This window comes from Magallana gigas, chromosome 9 (genome assembly GCF_963853765.1).
Source record: "Magallana gigas chromosome 9, xbMagGiga1.1, whole genome shotgun sequence".
Lineage (NCBI taxonomy): Eukaryota > Metazoa > Mollusca > Bivalvia > Ostreida > Ostreidae > Magallana > Magallana gigas.
In genome coordinates this window covers 44,927,160-44,939,255 of record NC_088861.1, presented here as the reverse complement: position 1 = coordinate 44,939,255, position 12,096 = coordinate 44,927,160, and positions in this window count along the sequence as shown.

Sequence of the window (12,096 nt, the reverse complement as noted above, 5' to 3'; positions counted from 1 at the left end):
ATAATTGTGTACATTCAAAATTCTTATAAATAAGAACGTATTTACCTGTATGTCGGGCATGTTAAATCGTACGCACACATGTATATTTCGGTGTTAACAGTAACTTGTATGTCATTTAACTTGTTCATTTTATTCACCAATTAAACAAATGTAAGTCATGATAGATGATATATTCAATTAAAAAAAATATTTACCTTGAAGAAAATTAAATCAATATGTCGCCAAGTGTGTGTAGTTTTGAAGCAACGGTAACCGATATTGAACAAGAAATGTTTTGTTAGAAATATTGTCAGTGTTAAACAACCTATAATAAGGTTTGAACTTTAATGCCAGCTCTGATGGTGTAAATCTACCTAAGAATTAAAAATCATTTTGCAGAACGCGTGTTATCATAATTATAACAGCACGATCTGAAAGGAAAATAAATGCCAGTAACACATTTACAGACTTGGCCAATGATTAATGATAATTGTCTAATACATTATTATATAGAAGACATAATCAATCATACGTTGCGTAAAATGTAAAGTGTGTGGCTATCTAAATCGTAAAATATAGGTAAAGACTTATACATTTAATGTAAATAAATCAAAAATTGTATTTTGTTCGACCCTTTTTGTACGGTGTTAAGGATGACATGTGGTGATAACGACTAGAGTTCAAATTCAAAGTCCAAATGGAAAAATACAAATCAAGAACAGAGCAAACACGGAATTCTTATAAAATAGAGATATATTTTTTAAAATGTACACCCCCTCAATGCATACACTGTATGTGAAACTTAACAATTGAGCAGCTAGTTATACAAAAATCAATTTACCAGTCTAGAGGTGTGAAACCCTCTCTTTTTTTTACCAGACTCGTGTAACATGTGTACACATACCCCAGATACACGTGTGTCTGGAACAGTGGCTTCATTAGTTTACCTGTTTACCTGTGTCATTGTCTCGGATCACTCGTGTGTAAAAGGACATTATGTAACCAAAAAATGAATAATGAACATAAATCTGCCCTTGTAAGCGTTTTAAAATACCGTATTCGTCGGTAAAAAGGCGACGAGAGTTGCAAATTTTAAAACCCTTTCAAAAGAAATCTGATTGTAATCAAATAATTACGGATACAAATTTCTAAATCTACAATACTTAAAATAACTAGATACGTCAAAACATCAGACCTATATCAATCATTTTGGCTGAAAAAAATAAAATTTAATTGGTATAGCTTTGTAAGGATATTTCGCTCCTGTTGACCTCGTGACTTCACTTCCGCTGAAACCTCGTTATCGCCTAATTATGTTTTCTCTTGATTAGATTTCCAAAAGCAGGTAAAAATAGCCACTTTGAAGCGGCGTAACTCCATTAGTTTTGCACCGATTTCGATGCGGTTTTTTGCATTAAATTTTGGTAAATAAACTCTTTGACATATGTTTCACATCGGCTGGGCTGCAGGTACCCTTTAAATATATTGTTATGACCGTGTCTTAACGTAACTACTATCAATACAAGTATATTTTATCCGAAAAAATATATAATTAACAAGATGATAGCGAGCCTTCTTTGATATTTTATTAAAATAAATTACACTATGGCTACTGAAAACACTATATATATATATATATATATATATATATATATATATATATATATATATATATATATATATATATATATATATATATATATATATATATATATATATATATATACTGTATAACGGATATTTTTTAGGTGCTGCTAATTTTTACGAGTTTTATAAATCCGTAAAAATTAAACGCGTAAAATTTGCACAGGAGTAAAAAAAAACACCACACGTAAACTTTCTACATCGTACGTATGAGAGAAATGTTCATGACCTTCAGCTCAGTCCCTGACGGCTGAACATGTAGGTATATTTGATCGTTTTTGGTCACGTGGTGATAACAGTTCAGAATTTTCTATTCAGTCTTGAGTATTTTTAAAACTACGTATAATGCCACGTTAGTAGCTAGATGTCTTTTTTGGTTGGAGGAGAAAGAAAAAGAGAGAGAACAAATTTTGAAATGAAGTTGTCTTTCTTTTCTTCCCGGTAAATCGATTTTAGACGAGCACATGGTGTACATCAATGATGATACCCAGATAAATAGGAAAAAGTAAAGTGTATATCACATATGAAATAAAGTAAAATGTATAAACACAATCAAAAAAATAAGGAATTGTTTACAGAAAAACGATTTTCTGATTTTTATGTGTGTAAACTGTTACAAAGTCACAGTGAAATTTTTGCCCCTCTTACCACAGATGATTTGAATTTTTACGGACATGTTCAATTCGTAAAAAAATTACGCGTAAAAATTCAAATCACCCTATTTTATGACAAATTCGTCAAAAATCACAGCAGTAAAAATTATCCGTTATACGGTGTATATTATATATATATACACACACACATATATATAAATATACACACACACACACACACACACACACACACACACACACACACACACACACACACACACACACACACACATATATATATATATATATATATATATATATATATATATATATATATATATATATATATATATATATATATATATATATATATATATATATGGGGGTTTTTTTTGTTTAGGAGTAAAAAATAAGAAAAGTAATAAATACACATACACGATACATTTACAGCAAATAAAATGCATCTTCGAATATGAATAATAAAAATGATTACGAGTAAACATTTAAAAAAAAAAAGCATACCTGTTTAGCGACTGAGTTTAAACGAAACACAACTCCGTATAATATCAAGAGAGTATGCCTCAACTTATATATAAATGTTTTTCTTTTTTCCAAGAAATGAGCTATTTAAAGATATGTTTCACCCTACAGCCAACTCACCAATCACCTGTCTTGTTAACTACATGTATAAACCTTTCTTTCAGAAGTACTGACAACAAAAATATTTTACAAACATTGTATTTAATTGTTGAAATACAAAAAGAAAAAAAAATTAGTTTCTATAAAATTGATTAACTAGATTCAATCGGTAGTATTTTGACATTTAATAATGTGACCTTGCAACTAACTTTACAACGGATTTTTCACATAAAATGGGGTAATAACGATTAGTGATTCAAAAGCAAAAGTCCAAAAGAAAAGTACAAAACATGAGCAGAGGAGACATATGTCATGGAGGAGTGAGCACGCCATGCTTTGCTGACCGGTCACACACGTAGTGTGCTTTTTGTCGTAATCGAGAAAACGAAAAAAATCCGTAGACAATTCGGTGATTATTAATGGTCTAACAATAAGTATGAAAAAACGTCAGCATTCGAGATAGCAGAACATTGGATATGCTGATAACGTCGTTGTATCGACCGAAGAACTTTGTAAACGATGGCTTCAATCGAGACGATTGATAATCTTGTTTTGATAGCGTGTTTGTCTGAAGCTATTATCGTTTTAGAAATTGTTTGGAAATATTTCTGTTAAGGTCCTTATGGTTGCGTTTATTCTTGATGTGTTACACACACTTTCTGTTGTTTGCATGTCAGAAAAAAAATTGAAAGCTAGTTTCCAATCTTTTTTGATTAACAACATTTCATGTTAAAAAAGAGAGGTGAATTATAACGGCATAAATACATAGAAAAATAATAACTTCATATACGATAATTACTAGCAGATGTAAGTGTACAAGTGAACTTAATGCGTGACAACAAAATGAAGCCACAGGTAATATGTGAAAACAAACCCAGTTAACAGTAAGATTTTCTATGACTTGATCCATAATTACTGAGTTAAAATGGATTATCTCAATAAACTCAATAACGACAGATATATTATATCATATTTTATTTTCATAACTTGGTTATGTTGTGGGAACGGCTGCCATTATAAAGTAGAGTACAAATCAAATATCAAGTCAAATCAATAACATGTACCAGCACAGGAGAGCCATGCAACAAAAACATATGCATATTAAACATTACAGCTTCAAATACATACATGTAGCTCACAAAATCAAAGTTCGAACAACAAATAAGTTTTAAGTTCACGTTAAAGCAATATGAGCTGTATTTTTTTTTTATTTTATTATGCTACAAAAACCTGCTAGTATGATAAGACTGCATATAACTTTTACATTTTTATTAAACTTGTTTGAAAAAAAAATCATAAATTTTTGTCAAATAAAATATTTCTCTTCATAGGAATATATGGCAAACCAATTTTCGTACAGGACAACAATCATTCAATTTAGCTCCAAGTAAGGCTTTTTAACGGTCTATTCCACAAAATTATAGCTAACAGAAATTTAAAAAGCATGTTATTTTTGTCATTTGAGTAAATAAGAATTTAAGTAAAAAAAACGATTCAACATGAAATATGCAGCTCATATATTGCTTTAATCATACAACAAATCAAGTTCAACAAGTAAAAAATATTTAGCCTGGGGGGTGCAGAGATCAAAGCATGGTAGTATCTAACAGCAGATTGCCGCTTTTATACCATAAGTTCTTTCACAGGATGAATGACCATCTTTAAGTTCTCCTTAAAGATAGCTTAAAGATGCTTAAAGGCAGCTTAAAGACGATCTTTAAGCCACCTTTAAGCTACCTTTAAGCTATATGTGTTGCTTAAAGATGGCTTAAAGAAAGCGTAAAGATGGCTTAAAGGCAGCTTAAAGACTATCTTTAAGCCACCTTTAAGCCACCTTTAAGGACAACTTATAGGTCCTTAATGTCCAAACTTCTTTAAGCCACCTTTAAGCCACCTTTAAGCTACCTTTAAGCCACCTTTAAGCCATTAAAAAAATTTTATTTCAAATTTGTGCTTAATTTCCAACAAAATGTTTTAACTTTATGAAAGAAAAGGTATTAAAACGGTTTTTGTTCTAGAAAGAAAAATGAAAAAAAATACACACAAAAAAAACACCGGCCACGGCGAGAATTGAATTCGGGACCCTTACTTTACTAGCATCACCACACTTCCTCTGCGCCACGGCAACTTACATATATATGAGCGTTTTTATATCCTATATATCAGTGGATATTGAATCACTGTATTGAATGTGTTTACTTGAAAAGATTTTGACAAACCATTCAGTTTGTAACAATCAATTATATCTAATTTATAAATTACATGCATGCGTGTATTTATAATGAAATACGGAACTTGGTCTTAAGTGAACAAAAATATATTATACCTAAATGGAAACCGTTAGGTTCACTATAGTAGGCTTTCTTAGTTAATAAATTTAAACTGAGTAGATATACGTTCATCTAATTTATAGCTATAAAAATGTAAGAAAGAAAATGAAATCATTTCTTTTATGAAATGCATTGATACTATTAGGGTATTTGTTCAATTTCCCGCAATTTCCCGGTTTTCATGATCGCGGCGCCGTTCCAATATGTTTAAATATTTACATGTAATTGTATGTACATGATTTTTAAACTATCAATTCTATAACAAACAAAATTACCAATTACCGGTGACGCATTTACTGCATGTGGCAATTGCAAATGACTTGTATATACAATTGTATGATGTGCCAGGCCGGGTATATTTGACATATTTACCCTTATACATATATTTAAATAATCAACCCCTATTTATGATCACCGGTACATTAATTAATTAGCCTCAAGATTTTACTCTTACATACATGTATCGTTAATTTGTAGACGAAACATCTTTGAAACCCAGAGCTAGGAAATAATACTTTGAAAATGAATTACAAATGTAAATTAACTTTTATTCACTAGACTTATCGTATACTCGTACATACTAAGATTCAACGCCTTTAGAAACCCTGACGTGCACCTGGGCACACGACACACCTGTTGTGTATATCTTGTATATTCTGTGTTAGTTCAAGGGGTTTTCTTAAGTTGGACAAACAATAGACTTTAATTAGATATACACAAACATGCACCTGGGCACCAGACACAACTGTTGTGTATATCTTGTATATTCTGTGTTAGTTCCAGGGGTTTTCTTAAGTTGGACAAACAATAGATTCTAATTAGATATACACAAACGAACAAAACTATGTCTAGACAAACAAAGCAGTAATATCCTGCCCGATATAACAAAGGCAGTTGAGAGTCTTTTCATCTTTAACATGTATCTAGCAGATCTAGAGTTAGAAATAATGAAAATTGAAAAAAAAATACAAACCTTAAACCGATTATCAAATTAAATCATACATTTTTGGTTCATTATCTTTATTTTGTTTAATAACCGGAGGAACAGAGAGAGAGAGAGAGAGAGAGAGAGAGAGAGAGAGAGAGAGAGAGAGAGAGGGGATTTTTCACTGATTAATTTATAATAGGAAACAAACATACTTTAATTAGTTTTATGCACATATTAAGATACTGAGACTGCGCTCATCCCTACAATAATTTTGAAACCCCAAAAAACTTATAAAGAATTTTATAACGGCATTCTGTGTCCATCGGAGCGGTGCTGATGATAGCGATCTGTGTTTAATGGAGCGACAATTAAAACCGCCTGGAACACCCCCCCCCCCTTCCTTGGAAATTATATTATCACTCGGATGACCCCTTCCCATCTCTATAAAAGAGCTTTTGCATTTAATATATGTTTTTATTGTTCAGCTTGATCAATATTGACTTAAAGGCCACTTAAAGACAGTGTAAAGGCAGTGTAAAGAGAGCGTAAATGCCACTTAAAGATGCCTAAAGATGGCATAAAGGTGGCTTAAAGGTGGCTTAAAGAAGTTTGGACATTAAGGACCTATAAGCACTTGCTTAAAGGTGACTTTAAGGCGGCTTAAAGGTTGTATAGCCTTTAAGCTCCTTTAAGTCACCTTTAAGCCACCTTTAAGGACTTTGTTTTTGGTAATTTAACGTTTGCCTTGTGTTTAAAGCGTTTCATGAATTCCTGGCCTGGTATGCATTGCAAATTTCATTGATTTGAAATTGCAGACAAATATGACTTTACTGCAGTATATGCAAGTCCAAATGATGTTGAATGTAGAATAAATTGCACAATTGTACTTAATGAAAACGACCATGCCCGTTTATTACTAGACTGGAGAAGGGCACGTCTTCTCCTGGAAAGCAGGTCTCACAAATGGTCTCACATGCGAGTAGAGAAAACGCACTCTAGATTCAGACAGTCCACTAGCGGGAAGTACATCCGGTCTTCTTATTCCCCTGATCTGAAATCCCTGATCTTTCAAAATCTCAATCTTCTCCTCGGTTCCGTCACAAGTCTTCTTCGCTGTTATTATGCCTGGTTCGTTAGAATCGAACGAAAAGTGTTGGTACTGGCGGATACCCTTCACTGGTTTAAAAAACTGCCCAAGATACTTTTTCCAGGATCTCCATTGCCACGCTGGATATCGTACAGCAGTGTAAGTAGTAGAAGATCTGTTAACAACATCTTCAAGTTGACCAATGTTATCACAATCACACCGCCTTTACAACTTCTTGAGAAGAGCAAACCCTCTATCGATGAGGCACCGTGTGTGCCTGAGGATCTGCATCTTAAACTCTATGCTGCTGTGTTTCTTTGTCATAACTCGCCACATGAAATATCCAATGACATAATGGTTCTTATTCTGGCCACAATTGTTATCAGCGTGTATTATGCATGACATTTCGCCCGAATTGTGGTTTTGTAAAGGCCACTCCAACATAGAAACCACAAAATCTAATCCATGCACTTTGGTTCCATCTGGTCCGATAGTTTCATTTTCGTTTGTAAGAAAGTAAAGTTGTTTTGGTTCTAAATCGGAGCGGACATCAAATACATGTATATGGACTTTCCGAAGTGTCTGAAAGTACAGGGGGCCCATTTGCCGCGAATGATGAGGAATGCATACATTGTACATTCTGACTGAAGTCAAAAGTGTTATAGATAGATCTGTCTTGTGAATGGTTTGGTCTCGGGACCTTTTCACACAATCGTTGCACACTTTCCTTTAAGCCTGTGCATGTGTGATATGTTCCTGCATTTTTCATGCTGCCTCCAACATTCCCTCCACTAAACTGTATCTAAAACACTTTTTCGAAGTTTTTCACACGTAGCACATACATCGTCCCTTGGTTTGGCTATTCTAATATGCAGAAGACACTGGTTACAGATGTAGCAAAATGTGGAATACCGCAAAAGTCGGCGGTTTGGATAGCTTTCAACATATTTCTCGTGGACGTCACTCTTCGTTGTATCGAATGGAATGTATACACTGGCGTCGGAAGCAAATTGAAAGTGGGGGGGCTAGACTAATCCTCTGATATGTTGAGAAAAAAGTAATTCCCAAAATCATGGAAATCCTAATCCGTGGGGGGGGGGGGGGGGGGGGGGGGGGGGGGGAGTATACCTATACTTCCCGTAAAAAGATAATTCTTTCCCAAAATTTTGTTTTCCCAAAATCATGAAATTCCTAATCCATGGGGGGGGGGGGGGGGGGGGTAGTATACTTCTGAATCCAACTTTTCAATCTTTCATGCTAAATTTAGAAACAATATTCTTTCCTGCGAGAAAAAGGGGGGGGGCTGAACACTCTATTATGCTATGTTTCTAATGGTAAGGTATAAATTTGCAAAAAAAGTGGGGTGGTATATGGGAGGAGTGTCATCTTTTCCACTTGGGGCAGCCGCTTGTGGTAACCCAACTCCATCTGCATAACTAGAGATGAACTGTAGATGAACTTTTCAACTAACTTAATGTCATCATGTTGTATCGAATGACTAGGTTTCTTTCCTACGCGGTACAGTTAAGGCGGCCAATAAAAATGTCGGCGAATTTTTGTGATGAAAACACGTATCCTATTGTTCAACGGGCATGTCCTTTTTAAGATGTATAACAGTCGCTTAAACGCGATACATATCTGAAATATATATGTAACAGTACACTATTTTATATTCATAGTGGTCACGTAATATGGCAGTCGCATGGTACAAGCATATGTATTTGTGGGTTTGAGGTAATTAAAAAAAATAAAATATTGCAAGGGCATAATCATGTCAAAATTCATAACTGAAGTATAAAATAAAATGATGTTATATCGTAGATTTTGAAAAATGTTGCGAAATTTTTTAGATAAGAATATTTGTTACCAGAAACCATTATTTATAATGCACTTGTTGAGCAATTTTGAAGGTCACAATGTTAACTTCATTAAAACAATAATTTTAAAATTTGTAAGAATTTACAAGGATATTATATAATTAGAATGTTTTTTATTACAAAGCATATTTCAAATTCACATGTAAAAGATTTCCATGATCAGATAGGTGCATGCCCTTGCAATTGAATGATTTATTTAGGTACCCGGCGTTTAGATATGGGATATTTTATACAAAACTGAGGTTGCATTACTATACGATGCATAATTTAAACAAGTTGAAAAAAAAACTATATAGGTCGCATTCTACTAATAGTTTTGTTGAACAAAATATTCATTTATAATTTTCTGTAAATCTACAACATTAATTTTCCTTTGCTAAAAATCTGCATGATTGCCTTTGAAGCATATGATGTCAAATTTTGTAGTACAGCGAGAACAAACTCTCGCTTATTATACAGTATGTATGACATAACGGGCATCGAAAATGTGAGTTTTGGCATTTGTTGTTTTTTATTAAAAGATTTAAAAAGGTAATTTTGCTAATGAATAAAAAAATACGTACTTTCGAGGTTTGTCATATACTGTGATGTACATTTCCCGTACTTTTTGTATGAACGAATATAACTGACAGCCTTAACTGTGCTGCGTAGGATCCCATGCTTGCGTGGTTTTACTCCATGTGTACATGTATTCTTATGGGAATGATGTTACGAAGGAAATGCTACCCTATATCATTGCTATATCATAGACAATACTTTATAAATAAAGTAATGTCAGATTGTTATGGGTACGAAAACATTAAACTACATTAAAGATTACTCATGCATGCAACTTTGTAGTCAAATAAGTCCAACCACAATCAATATAAAAATATGACTAATCGTCGTGCCCTTGTTAATATGACGTCATACTAAAATTTTGGAGGCATATGTCGTGAAGAGGGAGGTGGATCAATAAATTTTTTAACATAGAGAATTGCATTCTTTTTTCATGCTTTATTTCTATTATTACCAATCAATACAATAGTTCTATATATAAAGACAAACACGCCAAATAGACAGAACACAAACTTTTACTCTCACACTCATTCTAAATGTACAGTTACCACGGTTACTAAGGCGTTACTGCAGTATATGATGCATGTCATAATTACATGTTTTGTGTGTGTGTGTGTGTGTGTGTGTGTGTGTGTGTGTGTGTGCGTTTGCATAATCCCGATACTCACTACATGTACTAGGTTACACACGTGCGACTTACTACGTTTTCAAAACTCACTACTTGCACCCGTGTAGTGAGTTTGAAAACGCCGTAAATCGGGATTTTTCGACGTGCTTTACCCAGAAAATATAAAACATAGCTTAGTGTGACTTTCCGGTTTACACATGATTTTTGTTACACACTTACCGTGTCAAAATGGGGTAGTTACACACTTTCCCCTGGATCTTATTCGCGCATGCGCGAATTCAACTTCCTCTCAAAACAAGGTCGGGTTGAAGGAAATGAAAATGTAAGTGTTTTTTGTTAAAAATGATGTGTTTTATTATTCTGTTGACACTTTTGATAGGTTTTCAAACGTATAATTACTTGTGTTTATTATGAATATCTCAAAGCAATATATCCCTTTGGTATGTAAAGAAAAAATGTTTTTGCTCAATCTGATCTTGAAATCTGTTGGTTGAGATGTATTTCTTTTAGATTTTTACAAGGCTAAGCTTCGAGTAATCATACAGTGAGCGTTTTTATTAACGTTTGTGTTTTTATTAAACACTCATTTTGTTATAGTTTTGGTAGATCATTAAAATTTTAATAAAATCGCGAACAGTTAGAATTTCCTCTAAACTTTTCAACAAATTGCATGCAGCTCAATTAAAAAATACGTCTCCTTTAGAGTTTCTTGAACAATTCAAAGGATTTAATTGTACAATTTTTGTGTTGTATTCTTTAAATACTTGTATTTAAAGAAGAAATTAAACGAAATTAACATTAACTTTGATCAATACATCGAAAGCAAAAGAATACGGGCATACACAATATTTCTAAAGTAGGGCTTTAACTGCAAATTCTTTTAATTATACTCTCTTAATGCTTTACAAAGAACACCCATCATTAAAAAATAAACACTTATTTGCTTATTTTCAAATTTACACCCTGCACAGTATGCGCTTTCATTTCATTTAAAATTGAGTATATATTTTTCGCGGTTTTCATTGTAGAGTAACTTTGTAATATTCAAAAAGAAATCAGCAAATTGTTTATCATATTGTTTATATAGTATGTACCTTTTCTTTATATTTCCCTAATTCTTTTATCAAAAGCTTAAATCCTTATTAGAAAATCCATAATTTTCAACTTATCAATAAAGCATTAGTATAGTAATTCACTTAGTATAAACCCCATACATGTTTTTGATTAATATTTACACCCTCGTTTATTTATTCACTGCACAAAAAACAAAGAAAATATCAACATTCATTCCGGGGGAAATTCCTAAAATTATGAAGTTTGACTCTCCTGAGTACACCCATAACTTTCATTTAATGTTATAAAATCAGTGTAGTTAAACACTTATGAAACTCCTAAATCTGTTAGGATCAATGTTTGCATCCTAATTCCTCCTTAATGACAGTATTACAATGATATAACAATCATTAGTTATAGGAAATCTTCATTAATAAAAAAATTACACCCCCACATGGAAACCCATAATTTTCATTTAAACGTTAAAAAGTCAGTATAGTAAATCACTCAAATAAATCTAAAATCTTTTTTGATTAATATTTGCACTCTAATTTATTCTTTCTTACATTATTGCAAAGAAAATGTCACCATTATTTAAAGAAAAAATCCTATAATTATGAAGTTTGACCCCCATGAGGAAACCCATAATTTGCATTTCAAAGTTACAAAATCAGTATAGTTAAACAGTTATGAAACTCCTAAATCTATTAGGATCAATGTTTGCATCCTAATTCCTTCTTAATGACAGTATTACAATGATATAACAATCATTAGTTATAG